Source organism: Castanea sativa, chromosome 2 (assembly GCF_040712315.1).
Source record: "Castanea sativa cultivar Marrone di Chiusa Pesio chromosome 2, ASM4071231v1".
In the NCBI taxonomy this organism is placed as follows: Eukaryota; Viridiplantae; Streptophyta; class Magnoliopsida; order Fagales; family Fagaceae; genus Castanea; species Castanea sativa.
In genome coordinates, this window is record NC_134014.1 from 28,925,612 (window position 1) to 28,942,521 (window position 16,910).

The window sequence follows — 16,910 nt, forward strand, 5'->3', positions numbered from 1 at the left end:
AGCAGCAAGGTAAGGGAAAGGTGAAGGTTATTCCTCAAGAGATGAGGGATTTTAGGTCGGACAGATACAACAACAACAACAACAGGCCTCCAAGAGATTTTGCCAAGCAATCTGGTCCTACTACTCCTCAAATGGTTAATACTGTATTTCGAGAACCGATACATCAGCTGTTGGAGAAAATCCAGAATGAGCCATATTTCAAATGGCCCAACAAGATGGCAGGGGACCCTATGAGGCTTAATCAGAACCTTTATTGCCAGTATCATCGAGAAAGGGGTCATACCACTAAGGATTGTAGGATCCTGTGGAATCATTTGAAGAAATTAGTTAAGGAGGGAAGGTTAAAGCAGTTTTTGTATCAGCCCAATGGACAGGGAGACCATTTAGGTTCGGTAAATTAAGGCAACACTTCTTCAAGGCCTCCTTTGGGTACGATCAATGTTATTTTTGCTGTTCCTAGGAAGATTGGTTCTCGTCCTTCTAGGGTGATGTCTGTAGCACGAACCCTTGCCGAGGATTCTAGTTTTGAGCCGAAGAGGGCTAAGGGATGTAGCCAACCAACGTTGGGTTTCTCAGAAGAAGACAAGATTGGGACTATCCAGCCACATGATGATGCTTTGGTAGTTATGTTGAGGATAGGGGGCTACGACGTGAAAAGGGTGATGGTCGATCAAGGTAGTGGTGCATATATTATGTACCCTGACTTATACAAAGGGCTAAACTTGAAACTTGAGGATCTGACGGCTTATGATTCACCGTTAATAAGCTTTGAGGGGAAGGCTGTCATACCAAAGTGGAAAATTAGATTACCTGTGCAATCATGCTCAAAGATAGTAGAAGTGGACTTCATTGTGGTGGATGCCTATTCTCCCTACACGGCTATTGTGGCAAGACCTTGGCTTCATGCCCTAGGTGCTGTTTCCTCAACTCTACATGTCAAAGTGAAGTTTTCATCTGGGGATCAAATCGAGGAACTGGTTGGGAGTCAATCTGTGGCTAGACAGTGCATGGCAACTGCAATTCTGCATCAGCCTAGGTCGAAGTCCTTAGCCTTTACTGAGGAGGGCTCATAGCAATCAATGTCTTTGGCCACACCCAGGGTGGCAGCGGTAGAAGAATCTGCATGTGAGGAGTTAGAAGAGGTTATTTTAGGTGAAGACCCTGAAAAATTCTTTCAAATGGGAGTTCAGTTGCCATCTCAAGAGAATGAGGTTTGAAAAAGAACGTTGATGTATTCGCATGGAATGCTTATGAGGCCCCGGGGGTAGATCCGAGTTTCATTTGTCATCATCTAAATGTCAATCTGGTTATGGTGCCAAAGAAGCAATCACCTCAGTGTTCATCTAAGGAGCATTCTGAAGCCGTCAAAGAAAAGGTAGTTAAGCTCAAAAAGGCTGGCACTATCAAGGAGGTGTTTTATCTTGAATAAATGGCTTATACAGTGGTAGTGAAGAAGAAGAATAGGAAGTAGAGAGTATGCGTAGACTTCACAGATTTGAACAAGGCTTGTCCCAAAGATTCTTTCCCAATGCCACGTATAGATCAGCTGGTGGATGCCACTGTTGGGTATCCTCGGATGAGTTTTTTAGATGCCTTTCAAGGTTATCGTCAAATACCTTTGGCTTTGGATGATTAGGAGAAAACAACATTTGTCATTCCTATAGGGAATTATCACTATAAAGTAATATATTTTGGTTTGAAGAACGTAGGAGCTACCTATCAAAGGATGATGACCAGGATGTTTGAGCTACAGCTGGGAAAGACTATTGAAGTGTATGTGGATGACATGGTGGTGAAAAGAAAAACGGTTTCCATGCATGTGGAAGACCTAAATGACACCTTTCAGACGCTAAGAAAGTACAAGTTGCGCCTTAATGCTTCTAAGTGTTCTTTTGATGTGGGATCAGGTAAATTTCTGGGTTACATGGTAACTCATCGGGGAATTGAAGTTAATCCTGCGCAAGTCAAGGCAATTAACAGCTTAAAGCCACCTTGGAATCCTAAAGAGGTTCAGAAGTTGATAGGGATGACTGCTGCTCTCAACCGGTTTATTTTTTGGTCTGCAGATAGATGCAGGCTTTTCTTCCAGTTGTTGAATAAGTGGAAGGAATTTGAATGGACAAAGGAGTGTGCTTTAGCTTTTCAGCAACTTAAAGAATATCTTTCGCGACCAACCATTATGTCTCGGCCAGAAATGGATGAAATTCTGTTCGCATATATTGTTGTGGCTAATCATGCCGTTAGTCTAGTTCTGATACGAGTTGATAATGGTGTACAGAGGCTAGTTTATTATGTGAGCAAATCCCTACATGAGGCCGAGGTGCATTATTTACAATTGAAAAAAGTGATCCTAGCAGTGGTGCACGCTATGCGTAAGCTTCCTCATTACTTCTAATCTCATACAGTTGTTGTTTTAATTCAACTTCCTCTTAGGTCTATACTTCGAAGTGCTGACTATACAGGAAGGATTGCCAAATAGGGTACCATTTTGGGGGTTTTTGATATCAAGTATATGCCTCGCACCTCTATGAAGGGCCAAGTCCTTGTTGATTTGGTGGTGAAATTTGCTGAGCCCTCATTAGAAGAGAATGCTAAGAGGCTGGACATGGATGAAAAATTAGTTGACGTGATTTCATGCAAGGAACCTCTGATATGGAAAGTATACGTTGACGGAGTAGCGAACCAAAAAGGATCTGGTGTAGAGCTAGTTTTGGTGTCTCCTGAGGGAATTACTTTTAAGAAGTCCTTGAGACTGAGGTTCTCGGCCACCAACAATGAGGCAGAGTATGAAGCTTTACTGGTAGGAATGACTATGGTTCAGAAAATGGGTGGTGGAAAAACAGTGCAAATATTCTCAGATTCACGATTAGTGGTGGGCCAGGTGGAAGGAAAGTTAGAGGCCAGAGATCCGAGAATGCAAGAATATCTAACCCAGGTCAGGTATTTACAATCAAAATTTGAATCTTTTACCTTGTTACATATCTCCAGGAGCAGGAATACCCATGCTGACTCCTTAGCCACCCTTGCGACATCCTCGGCACAAGGCCTGCCTTGGGTCATCCTTATTGAAGATTTGTGTTAACCCACTGGGACGTATAGTGACACCATCCGGATTCATCAAATTAAGGTGGGACCTAGTTGGATGGATCCTATAGTGTCATTTCTTAAGAATGATATCTTGCATGAAGAGAAGTTCGAGGCAGATAAAGTACGCAGAAAAGCACCCCGATTCTAGCTGTCCGAGGACCAGAAGTTGTATAAACGCTCTTTTTCAAGACCATATTTCCTGTGTATACATTCTGAAGCAACAGAATTACTTTTGGAAGAGTTACACAAAGGGATTTGTGGAAGTCACACAAGGGGATTTGTGGAAGTCACACAAGAGGAAGGTCTTTATCTCATAGAGCTCTTATACAAGGGTATTGGTGGCCAAACATGCAGAGAGAGGCACAAGATTATGCAAAAAAGTGTGACCAATATCAGAGATTTGCTCCCAACATCCATCAACAGGGGGGTGTCCTTAATCCTCTGTCTAGTCCTTGGCCTTTTACTTAATGGGGCTTGGATATTGTAGGGCATTTCCCAAAAGCAACAAGAAATAGGAGGTAGTTGCTCGTTGGAACAGATTATTTTACTAAATGGGTTGAAGCTGGGCCATTTTCAAATATTAAGGATCTGGATACAAAGAAGTTTTTCTGGAAAAACATTGTCACCAAGTTTGGAATCCCTCACACACTTATTTCAAATAACGGCCTGCAATTTGATAGTAGGGCTTTCAGAAGATACTGTTGTGATCTAGGCATTACGAATAGATATTCTACTCCAACTTATCCACAAGGGAATGGGCAAGCTAAGGCTGTCAATAAGGTTATAGTTAATGGGCTCAAGAAAAGACTGGATGATACTAAGAAAAGGTGGGTGGAAAAATTGTCACATGTTTTGTGGACGTATCGAACTACACCTCGGAGGTCTATTAGAGAGACACCATTCTCTATGACTTATGGAGCCAAGGTTGTGATCCCTCTGGAAATTGGGTTTTCGACATTGAGGACGAGCTCTTTCATCCCAAGCAGTAATGACAATTTATTAGAAAAACGCTTAGACCTAGTTGAAGAGCGACGAGAAAACGCTATGGTTAAGCTAGCTTATTATCAGCACAAGCTCAAGCAGGGGTATGATTCCCATGTGAGGCTAAGGCCACTCACACCTAGATATTTGGTATTGAGGAAGGTTTTGGGTATTGCGAAGAACCCAGCATGGGGAAAATTGGGACCTAACTGGGAAGGACCTTATCGCATCATTTCGATAGCTGGAATAGGGGTATATTATCTAGAAGATCTAGATGAAAATATTGTACCACATCCCTGGAATGTAAATAACCTGCGAAGGTATTACTATTAATGAAAGGCACTTCTGCCATCTTATTTCTGTTGACATTGTGTTACGTTGATTACTATTTTTCTAAGTATCAAACTGAAACTTGGTCATGTTTGGCTCCTCGGACCACATACCTTGTATAAATTGATATTTTATTAAATATTGAACAAAACCTTAGTTATGTCTGGTCCTCAAATCATCTACTTTGGAGAAATTAACACTTCAGCTCATTTTTCTAAATATCAAACTGGAACTTGGTCATGCCTAGCTCCTCGGACCACATACCTTGAATCAATTGACATTTTATTAAGTGTTGAACAGAACCTTAGTTATGTCTGGTCCTCGGATCATCTACTTTGAGAAAATTAACACTTTAGTTCGTTTTTCTAAGTATCAAACTGAAACTTGGTCATGCCTAGCTCTTCGGACCACATACCTTGTATAAATTGATATTTTATTAAGTGTTGAACAGAACCTTAGTTATGTCTGGTCCTTGAATCATCTACTTTGGGAAAATTAACACTTCAGTTCATTTTTCTAAGTATCAAACTGAAACTTTGTCATGCCTGGCTCCTTGGACCACATACCTTGTATAAATTGATATTTTATTAAGTGTTGAACAAAACCTTAGTTATGTCTGGTCCTCGGATCATTTACTTTGGGGAAATTAACACTTCAGCTCATTTTTCTAAGTATCAAACTGAAACTTGGTCATGCCTGGCTTCTCAGACCACATACTTTGTATATATTGATATTTTATTAAGTATTGGTCAGAATATTAACTATGTCTGGTCCTCAGACGATCTATTCTTGGGTTAACTAATATCTAGATTTGATTTTAGTGCTATTTTGCCATCATGATTGCGTATCTTGAAGACTCCCAAAACAGTGATGAATAGATGGGAGTTCATGAGGATCACTTAAAACATTTGTAGGTATATTAAACATATTTGTTGTCTGGTTCATGTCTGATTACTTCCTTAGAATCATTAAGTTATGTTGGAAATGATGTGGGTTATTGTTCTGATGTGACATATAGACTTTTCAGTTACAAGATGGTTTTGCTAGATTTGGTTGACTAACTAATTTTGGATTCATCAGAAAAGAGTCATCATTTATGCAGATGACAAATCTAGGCGTGTGCCATTGTCTTATTAATTAAGCATTAAGTAAGGTAGAGGTGATATAAAGAAAAAATATAAGTTTCAAATGCATAAGAGAAACAGCTTGGTATTTTCATTGATTTAAAGTCCTTTGAAAAGACTACCAAGTTACATCAAATAAAAGGAAAAATAAAGTTGAAAGGAAGAACGGACAAGGATCAATCACGGCTTCAGTTTTATTATCAAATTGCCCTTAGGATTTTTTGGAGGCTAGATAAGAGCCGTGGAGTCAGAGACAAGCCCTTTGCCTTTTGGATCCTCCTGGATGATGATAGGAAGGGTCGCCAAGACAATTTCCATTGTCTCAGTAACTCCCTTCTCCTTGTTAGACTCCTTAGGGGCATTAGGAGGCTGAGTATCATCATGGGCTGCCCCTTCTGCTAATTCAATAGGTTGCTTAGTGGCCTCAGATTGCTTAACCTCCTCAGACCCACAGCCAGTGGAGGGAAGGGCCTTAGCTGAGCTGTCCTTTTCAGCATCTGCTCCCTAGGTGGTAGCGTCAGCCTTGGCAACAGATGGAGTAGAGGCTCTGATGGCTAGGGGGTAGTAGACATTGTCTGTCTTCCAAAGGGTAGAAGAAGCATCAACCCCAGCCTGGGTAAATGCTTCATTCCACACTTGGAGGCAGTAATATCTACATACTCGGAGACCTATAGTCTAAGGTTTTTCTCAGTCTCAGCCACCCCAACCTCGTATCCATCTTGCTCAGCTTGGTCGTTTGCTTTATCAACTTCTTCTTTGGCTTTTATAGCTTCTTCCTTGGCTTTGTCGGCCTCCTCCTTCGCCTTCTCAAATTCCCTTAGATCCTTTTGAAGGTCCCCTATCAGCTTCTCCACCGCAGTATAATCCTCATCGGCTTGGTGAAGTTGTAGTTGTTGAGTCTCGGCTTGCCTCTCAGCTACATTTAAAGCCGCCTCGGCTATCTTTTTATTGCTTTTTGCTTTGTTCAATTGGGCAGTGACCTCTTGTAGTATTTTGTCTTTATCTCAAGGGTCTTCTGGGCGTTGCTGTGCCTTATTTCCTCATTCTTAAGGGCTTTGTAAGTGCTAATGACAATCTCTTCAGCCCTGTGGGCAGATTGGACAACCTATACACAGTAATAGAGTGGAGCAAAGGGATGTGGTCAAAGCAAAAAACCTAAGTGCAACAGAAAATGAAATGAGTAACATTTAAATGGGATTCTTACCATAGCAAGCTCCTTTTTTAATGCCATAAAGAAATTTTGATCCCTCATCTGCCTTAGCTCGTTCATGTCCTCAGGCAATAGAAGAGCTTGTTCTAACACGTTTGCCACACAAGCAGTTGTTGCTGCGTCAAAACTCCTGATGAAAGCATCGGCGGTAACCGTATGGTCATCCATGATCATTGATGAAGCCCAAATTGGGGCAGACGCAGGCGCATGGATCTTGGTCCTTTTTTCTGACCTCGTCTGTATTGTACGAGCCTGTTAACTCCCTTTTCGGGCTCCATATCCTTGGGAAGGAGGCTTTTCCCTCCCTCAATCATGTCCTTCCCCTTATGCTGATCCCTCTTTCTCTTATGATCAGCTTGGTTAGCGCGTTGAGATTGGGTAGGTAGGGGAGGAGGGAGTTTAGGCTGAGAAAACTTCTCTAGGCCTTTATCCTTGGTTTGGGGATGTTTGGGCTGAGCAACCTTTTTAGGCTCTCGATTCCCCACCTGGGCTTCCATTAGGTCTCTAAGGTTTTGCCTGGGTTTGCGCTGAATTCCCATTGTGTCAGGGCTGTGAGTTTCTCCTTGTGGATGACTTGAAGATGATGTGCCAAGGTCACCAGTTCAATTTTCAAGAGAAGGGGGTTGGTTGAAGACTTTAATTTGCCCTCGGAATCTGAAACTTCAACAATTTCTTCTTCTTCCTTTATGCTGGGTTGAGAAGAGGTCGCCTCACCGTCTATGTGTTGGGTTGGAAGAGGAATCAGAGGAATACCTTCAGGTATGGGTTGTGTGACAAGGGTGCCTTGAGGAATAGGAGCGCCCATAGGGAAAAGGAAGCCCTCGGCAGCAACGCTTATCCGGTGTAGGAGTGGGTTTTTCGCTCTGATCACGCACTTCGGCGCCTAGAAAGCTTTGGAGATAGGATCGTAACCGAGGATCAAATGTACTGCTCGGAGTTGGTTATCTGTGTGCACGAACAATTCAGCCTTCAATATTTCGTCCAATCTTTCATGGTTGACAAGATCGGAGTGGCGAATAGCTGCGTGTAGGTCTGCAAAATTTTCAAGAAAAAAAAGATTAAAGCAGGCAAATGTTTTTACATAAACTCACATTAGAAAAGAAGAAGAAAGAGTGATTGTGAGTAGTTCATCAAAACCCAGAACCTTACCTAGTTCCCCTTCCCTTGTCGGACAGGGAAGGCTATCGTGCCAATCCCCTGATATGATTAGGAAATCTTTTTTCATACCCTTGTTGGATTCAGGGAGGCATTGGATTAATCTAACCTCGAGGTACCTAGATTTTAAATAGTACCCTTGCCCCTTTAGGTGGTGGAGATTGTAAATCTAGTTCAAGTCGTGATGGGTGAGCTCTAGACCCATCTTCTCATTTAGTGCATCTATAGAACCCAAAATCCTAAACATTTTTTAAGCGCACTGGGTAGGAGCTAATCTAAAGGCCCTAAGGTAGTCCCTAGTAACCGTCCCCATTGGGATTTTCATCCCTCCCTTTATGAAAGCAATCATCGGGATTACTACCGCTCCCGTTCGCCTTTTCTCATGCCACTCCCTTTCCTTACAATATGTAACAGATACCCCCGGTGGAATTCCATACCGAGTCTTAAATTGTTTTATCTTTTCATCAGGATCTACTAAGGAGGAAAATCTACCCATCTGTAGGAGAGGGTTGGAGTTATTGATGAATATAGGAGAGAACAGGTGAGTCGAGAAGAAAGAAACACAAAAAAGAGAAAAGTATGTAAAAAGATAATGAATGAGGAAGTTCTGGAAGACTTACTTTAGGACTAAAAAACCACCTCGGCCTAATTCTTGGTAATTGTGAGGGCATGTGTAGATCAAAAGAGTTGGCAGGTTCATTGTATGAGTGTTGAAGTGCGAAAGATGGTTTAAATTGTTGTTATTTATATCGGCGAGAGTTATGAAGCGGGAAAATTCCCGCCTATGTTCCTATGCAATCCTCACCCATTGGATGTGCATTGTGTGGTCAAACGTGGGGGACAAAAAGCTGTTAGAATTTAATTAGGTGACGCTCCGCATGCCAAAACGTTAGAAACGTGCAATAGGCAATTCAAGGGACATCATCACTGTCAGGGAAGAGGTGTGGCAAACACAAATTAACGGTGGCAAATGTCGAGATCCTCTTTTCCTCCCGAAGTGGCAAAAATGAGAATCTCGAGGGGCTATTGTAGGGTCAATGGGCCCAAGAATATGTGTAGGGCTAGAGGCCTAATCCTAGGACACTGAATGGTCCGAGGATGTGGGAATATCAACCCAAAGGCAGTACTGATGGATAAAGAAGCGAGGTCTAATCAAGGTTACCCAAGAAGGTGGTCCGAGGAAGAGTATGTCCTCGGCTATGTAAAGCAGAGTTAGGGAAGGGCTGTCTAGCGTCCAAAGGCAATATCCTAGGAAATCCTATAAGTAAGGATAGACATGGTGAATGTACAAGATAAGAAGAAGGGCAACAAAATATCTAAGATAAAGCTGTTACCACCGCATTAAATACTCTGTAGCTAACTCTCTAACCGCATTAATGGGGAAGTGATGCTTGAGCATCAGGGCTTAGCCTTACAGCTACCTCCAAAGACTTCAGGGATAGGTTGATGGGACAAGTATCTAAATTAGTAATCTGATCCATACATGGAAGATGGGGAGAAGAAGGTGGATGATATAAAAAGCAAAGGAAGACATTCAAAGATGGGGATCGGAAAAAAAAAAAAGGGAGAAAATACTGCACACATTAGCATCCATAATTGTAATCTGTCTTTGAAAGAGCGAAAGAGAAGATCTATCATCCTCGGCTTGAGTCCGAGGATAATTTCCGTTACATAAACAATTCAATGTTTATGATGTTGCAATCTAACCCATCATTTTTGTTTTTTAACATCATTAGAACCTAGATTTCAAGCCCACTTTCTACAAATTTCATTGTATTAGGCTTTTTGGGCCTATCCCATTCTTACTTTTGAGTTTGGGTGCAAATTGTGACCTTACAACCATAATTAGGCAATTATCTAATACCATAATTAATTACTCCTTAAAAAAATCTTTCACCACCACAAAAAATAAAAAAGGGAGTGGGGGACACACCTGTTTGTAGTGAGCTCAAATGGAAAGTTTTGGGTTAAAAAAATGTATATATTGTTTTCCTATTTGATACCAAGTTGCCATTATTTTTCTTTGCCCTTTTTTTCTTGCATTTATTCATTCTATTTTTTTTTTCTTTTATTTATTCATCCTCAATAAACTCTATCTACCTTTTCAAGTTTACTCTTTTTTTAACTGTTACATTTATATATTTATCCCAATCTTTCATATGTTGATAAATGATTGTTACCAAAATGTAATAAACTTTCAATCTTCTACATCCTTTCTCCTTCCTCAACAAAACGTTTTAAAACTTCAACTCTATATATTTCTCAGATTTGGATTGTCTCTTTCAATCTCTCTATGCATGAAGTTTAGGAGTTGCAATGGGAAAATTAGCTTCTCTCTCTCTCTCTCTCTCTCTCTCTCTCTCTCTCTCTCTCTCTCTATTTAGTGTATTTTAAAGTTCTCAATTCACATATGTATTTTTGTATTTAGAATTTTTGGTTGAACGATTCTTTTGTGGCCGAACATTGATGTTTCTAAAATTTAGAGATGCTTGACATTACTTTGAGGTTAGTTTCAAAGTTTTGAATCTTTTTTTTTTTTTAGAATACTAAATATTTTTAACACAGACATACGAGGAGAGGGGGAGAAGGTTTTTTTAAATCTTAATATTGGATGGGTTAACTTTGTATTAATATTTGTATAATATGAAGATAAAATTGTTTTCTAGGAATCAATTAATTTATACAATTTTATTGGTCTCTTTAGTACAAAATTTATATTTAATCGGTATTACTCTTTTTAGGGTATGCAGTTTCATTATAGGTCTTTGTTTTCATGATATTACATTGATCAAAGTTTGGGAAGATTGCGATGAGAAGCATGGCTCAAAAAGAGATCACACCGAATTGCAATAACAACATGTTGTTTATTGTCTCTATGGTCATTACTCTTAAAAGTTGTGTAAACTATTTCTACAGTCTACACAAAAAACACAAACAAACTTATTTTTATTTTGAGTTATATCAATTTTACCATATCACTGATTTTTTTATAATGATTTGCACGTAGAGTATTCTTCTTATTTTGCGCATGTGTTATGTATGTTATTTTCCACGTTCATTATTCACAACCTAATTCTGTAGTCTATCCGTTTGAAAATTAAATTGAGGAATTATATGGTTTGAAGTACACGTATTGCACAAAACTATTTTTTTGACTTTTGCAGTAAAATTTTTTGGGGTTTTGTTCTCTATTTATTTATATTGTTTGTTTGTTTTATAGGTTACATCGTTGTTAAACAACGATTTTTCCTGGAGTAGTTGTGAATTCCAAAGCAAAAATGTTGTGGATACTTTATTTGGATGGTCAATCTTCAAGATATATACAAGGAACTCGATCCTCAAAACTTGATTAAGTTTTTATGCCTATCCTCTGCCTTTTGATATATATATATATATATATATATTTTTTTAAGAAAGAAGACGGTCAAATATTATTAGCCAGAATCGGTGAAGAGAATAGAATAAAGGTGTGGAGGAACATTTTTCCACCACACCAACAAACCTTTAACATGTCTAGCATGTCTAGCTAAGTTATGAGCAATTTTATTACTAACCCTACATACATAAGAGAAAAAAATACAACTGTTGGTAACTAAGGAGGATTTGGCCAGAGAAATAATGTGCCCAAATGAAGAGAGGGATTCTTCACCAGACTTGAGGGTGTTGATCACAACCTCTGCATCCCCCTTAAGGATATAGGGATTGATACTTTATTTGGATGATCGATCTTCAAGATATATACAAGGAACTCGATCTTCAAAACTTTATTAAGTTTTTAAGCCTATCCTCTGCCTTTTGATAATTTTATTTTTTATTATTATTATTTTTTTTTTTTAGAAAGAAGACGGTCAAATATTATTAGCCAAAATCGACGAAGAGAATAGAATAAAGGTGTGGAGGAACATTTTCCCACCACTCCGACAAACCTCTGACATGTCTAGCTAGGTTATGAGCAATTTTATTACCAACCCTATGTACATAAGAGAAAGAAATACAACTGTTGGTGACTAAGGAGGATTTGGCTAGAGAAATAATGTGCCCAAATGAAGAGAGGGAATCGTCATCAGACTTGAGGGTGTTGATCACAACCTCTGCATCCCCCTCAAGGATATAGGGACTGATACCAAGCTCTTGGGCAAACTGGATTGCTCTGTCTGCAGCCATGGCTTCCACAATTTTAGGTGAGAACGGAAAGGGGGCCTGTTCTGATCGGGATGCCACCACACTACCATTGTAGTCTCTGACCACTACACCCAGTCCTGCTTTGCCAAGGTCAGGGAATGTAGCCCCATCAAAATTTATCTTGAAACAATCTCTTGGAGGGGGAGACTAATGTGAGCGAGCCTGTGAGTTCCTAACAGCAAGTTGTTGAGGTGGAAGTGAGACGTTGAGGTGCTTGAAATCTGTCATGGCTTGCATGGCTTGGGGAAGCACTTGCGAGATAGGAAAATCACGTGAACTCTCTCTGATCTGGTTTCTTCTGTGCCAAATTTTCCACATTACCATTGCCACTAACTCCAAATTCTTCCCTTCAGCATGCACGTAATCAATCAGTTCTTTGAAGGATTGAAAGTTTTGAAACTGTCGAAATTCAAAGCCTTGCAAACCCTCCCAAAATTCATTAATCTTCGGGCATTCCCAAAGGGAATGACAGACCGTTTCAGAGGTAGAATGGCATTGCTCGCATAAATCCTCTGTTAGGATTTTCCGTCTCCACAGATTTTGCTTAACAGGGAGTGCATTGTGACATGCTCGCCAAAGAAAATTTCTGACCTTATTTGGAATAGAGAGGCACCAGATCCGCTTCCAAATGTTTTCATTATGGTCTTGGTCAACCCGTGGGGTTGAAATACTGTTCTCCTTAGCTAAAAAACTTTGTGCTCGATTTCACTGAATAGGCACCTGAAGAGTTGTAAGGCCAAATGACTTTGTTTTCCGTGGGGTGATGACTGAGTGGAATGCTTAAAATTAACTCCACTTCTTCTGGTAGAAAACGTCCATGGATCAGATCAAACTCCCACCTTCTTTGAATCGGATTTATAAGGTCTGAAACCTTAGCATCTTCGAACCCTGGTACCACCTGTGAAAGTACTTTTGGATGATCAATGGATGGCAGCCAGGCATCATTCCAAACACTAATGGATTCTCCACTCCCTACCCTCCATCTAGCACCTTGAAGGAGAACATCCCTTCCTCTCAGAATACTTCGCCAGGCATGTGATCCCGAAGTAGAGTCTGTTGTTCCAAAACAGAACAGTCCGGAAAAAATCTTGGTTTAAAAACCCTCTAAAATAGAGAGTTTTTATTATGCAGCAATCTCCATGCTTGCTTTGCCAAGAGTGCATCGTTAAAATTGGCAAGGTCTTTGAAACCCATCCCCCGCCCCCCTCATTCTTTGATTGGCAAAGTGTGGACCACTTGACCCAATGAATTTTCCTTCGATCTCCATTTTGCCCCCACCAAAATCTTCTAGTAAGACTTTCAATTTCCGCACAAAGGCCTAGTGGGAGTTTGAAACAACTCATGGTATATGCAGGAATTACTTGGACCACTGCCTTTATCAAAACCTCTCTTCCTGCTTGTGACAAGAGTTTTTCCTTCCAACCTTGCATTTTCTTCCACACTCTCTCCTTGATGTAGTTGAAGCTAGCTTTTTTATTTATTCTCACAAGAGAAGATAGACCCAGATACTTCTCATATTGAATAATTTCTGGTACTCCCAAGGCTGTATTTATATGATTTCTGGTGTCTTCACAAGTTGCTTTGCTGAAGAAGATTGTTGTCTTACTATGGTTAATCTGTTGGCCCGAGCATTTTCCATAAACCTCCAAAATGTCCATGATTTTTTGGCATTCTTGAATAGTAGCCCTACAAAATAATAGGCTATCATCTGCAAATAAAATATGAGTTAATCTTGGGCTATATTTGCAAAGTGAATAACCCTTAATTTTTCCCTGATTTGCAGCTTGACTTATGAGCCCATGAAGACCTTCTGTGCATAATAGGAACAAAAAGGGTGAGAGGGGGTCTCCTTGGTGGATGCCTCTACATGGTGTAATCATGCCTTTTGATAATGACTCAAAGGATTATAGTGGGTTCAAATTTTTCCATGTTATATATATATATATATATACACACTAAATTAATTCTTTTTTTCCACAATGGTTAGAATTATAGTAACAGCCAGGTCATATATATTTATGTGCAGCTTTTCCACAATGGTTCAAATTTTTCTTAAATAGTATATTTCGAATGAAAGAAAAATTTCTTTATTTTCAAATTATTTAAATTTTAAAATAAACCCATAAAATACTCAAATCAAAGCATCATGCATAGGGGAAATTTGGGAGAAAATGAGTTTTTGCCCCTTTTTTTAAATATCTAGCATTTTGGCCCATTTCTGAAACTATTTAAGGAAATGCCCCTGTTTTGAAACTTGATTTTCTAAAAATTGCCTTTCAATTTAAACTCGATATTTGAACAATCGAGTTATAGCGAACTGAAAATTAAAAAAAAAAAAAATTCTAGAACTCGAGTTCATGGAACTTGAGATCCTTGAAAAAATTCAAGTGGAACTCGAGTTCCATGAACTCGAGTACTTGATGCGAACCTCAATTGACACGCTTTGAGACCCAACAAAAATATTGGAATATTTAACCCAGGAAAGCTAAAAAATCAGATATTTGATAGAAACCCTGACCCAACGTTTATAATCGAAACGCGAACCAAAGGTATAAGTTGACCTTGACCCAATGATTATAAAGAATCACGAACCAAAGGTATAAAGTTTGAACGCCACAAGGAAGAATCCTTGATAAGTTCACAGTTCTTGAAGAACCAAAAGAGAGCAAAGACTCACCTTTTCTGAATTTTATTCAATAATATTATCAAAAACGTTTACAGACTTCAGGGCCTATTTAAGGACTCCACAAAACTTGACAGACAAGAAAATATATTCTAAAATAACTCCTAATTGATACCTTACCATATCAGGAATCAAGTTTGACCTAAAAAGCATTAAATGCACCTAAAAATAAGGAAAATACCTAAAAAACGTACTAAATAATAAAACCCTAAATAAAAGCTGATTTAGTCTAAAATTAGCAGATCTAAAATAGGAAAAAATCTGCCTTAACTGATACAGAGCTGGAAAGTCTATCAGCCATTAATTCATGCCATAAATCACTCTTAATTAAGTCAGATCAGCCCTAAATAGCTTGAATTAAATTTACTACACTTTCATCTTCCTTTGGGCCAAGCTTGGAATATCCTGCGTTAGAATCAACCCAAATCTCTTGAATCAGCCCATTAAGTGCTTCTTGGATCTTCTTGGATCTTGCTCTTGTAATAGGCCCAACTAGAACATGCAATGGATCCTCGAATACTTGTTGATTCTCATCAGTACTTTACATGGAACTCGAGTTCCAAGAAAAAAAAAATCTAAGTCCATGTTCGCTATAATTCGATATTCCAAAAATCGAGTTTGAAAATCTAGTTTCAAAGCAGGGGCATTTCCCTAATTAGTTTCAGACACGGGGTATTTTGCTGAAAAGTTTGTAAGAAAATGGTAAAAGCCCATTTTGGCTGGGAAGTTTAAGAGAAAATAGGAACCCTATTAGATGTCTACAAAAGGTCTAATATTTATAAATTTAGAAATTTAAAAAAAAAAAAAAATTCATGCGAAGCATGGGATAACAGCTAGTTTCTTTGAAAACTTCAAACTTTATGAAAGTAAACATTTTAATCATACTTCCAAGATTTAACATCATATAACTTGTTTCCACATAACTTCAAAACATAAATTTCTCATAACTTTTTAAACATAATTGCTGATAATTAAATATTAATAATTAATAATTGTGGTTGACATAATACCTCGGGTCCCCATTGCATTTACTTTGGGGTTGGCATAACACCTTGTTCCCTCTCTTTTTTTTTCTGAGAAAAAATTCGTATAAAGTTTATTTTATTAATTAATAGTGAGGGTTATTCTTTTTTAAGGTAAAATTAATGGGTTATTTTTTTTCTCTAATATGGTATTCTTTTTACACACTTTCTAAACCGTAATAGACATTAAATATATATTTTTTAAAATTTAAAATAATAGAGAAGAAAGCTAATTAACTACATGAACAAGAAATTTCACAAAAGAAAAAGGAAAAAGTCATGTTATAAGCTAAGTAGGGAGGAGGTTTATCAAGCAAACTTCACAATAGATGGAGGCTTTCCAAGCAGTACAGTTTGCTACTTTACTTTCCATGTTGGTATGCAAGACATTATTCTTGAAGGGATTGATCAAGGCCTCTTTGCTAAAGTACGGTAGAGTCACACTAAAAAGCTTTAGCACAATGCATGCTAGTAGATGACTTAAGGTTGCTCATTGGTTCATTTAGAAGTTAGAAGTTATGCTTTGTTTTAAGACCAAAGAAACAGAGAGAGTAATGTAATTAGTTAGCTAAATTATCATTAAGTGTGAGTGAGTAGAGCTTTTGGTAAGATAAAATTCCTCCCAGGTTAAGGAAGATAGTCCAAGCTGATGTATTATAAATTGCATTACTATAACCCCCCAACACCCCCCCCCCCCCAAAAAAAAGTAGGCAAGGGTTTTTAATAAATATTAGCTATAAGAACTAAGGGTAATTTTTGGGCGGGCTAGGAAGGCAATTGCCCCCTGCTCTGTCCTTGGTTTAAATGTAATATTGCATATCCACTAGTTTTATTGCATAAAACATGACTAGCCGTTTATAATGTTCTGGTATATATATATATATATATATATATATATATATATATATATATATATATAAAATCGTTTATAATGTTCTTATTAAAGCAAGTTATGGCAATAAAAGCTTTTAAATCGTGTAATGAGCTTCCGGGTGTTTTTTTTTTTTAATTTTATTTTAAAAATTCCCTTACCTTAGAGCAGAAGAAACGAGAGCATAATTTTAAAAATGCCCTTACCTTAGATCAAACCTGATCCTCACATTACCCAATTCAATTTGGGATCTGCCGAAAGCTTA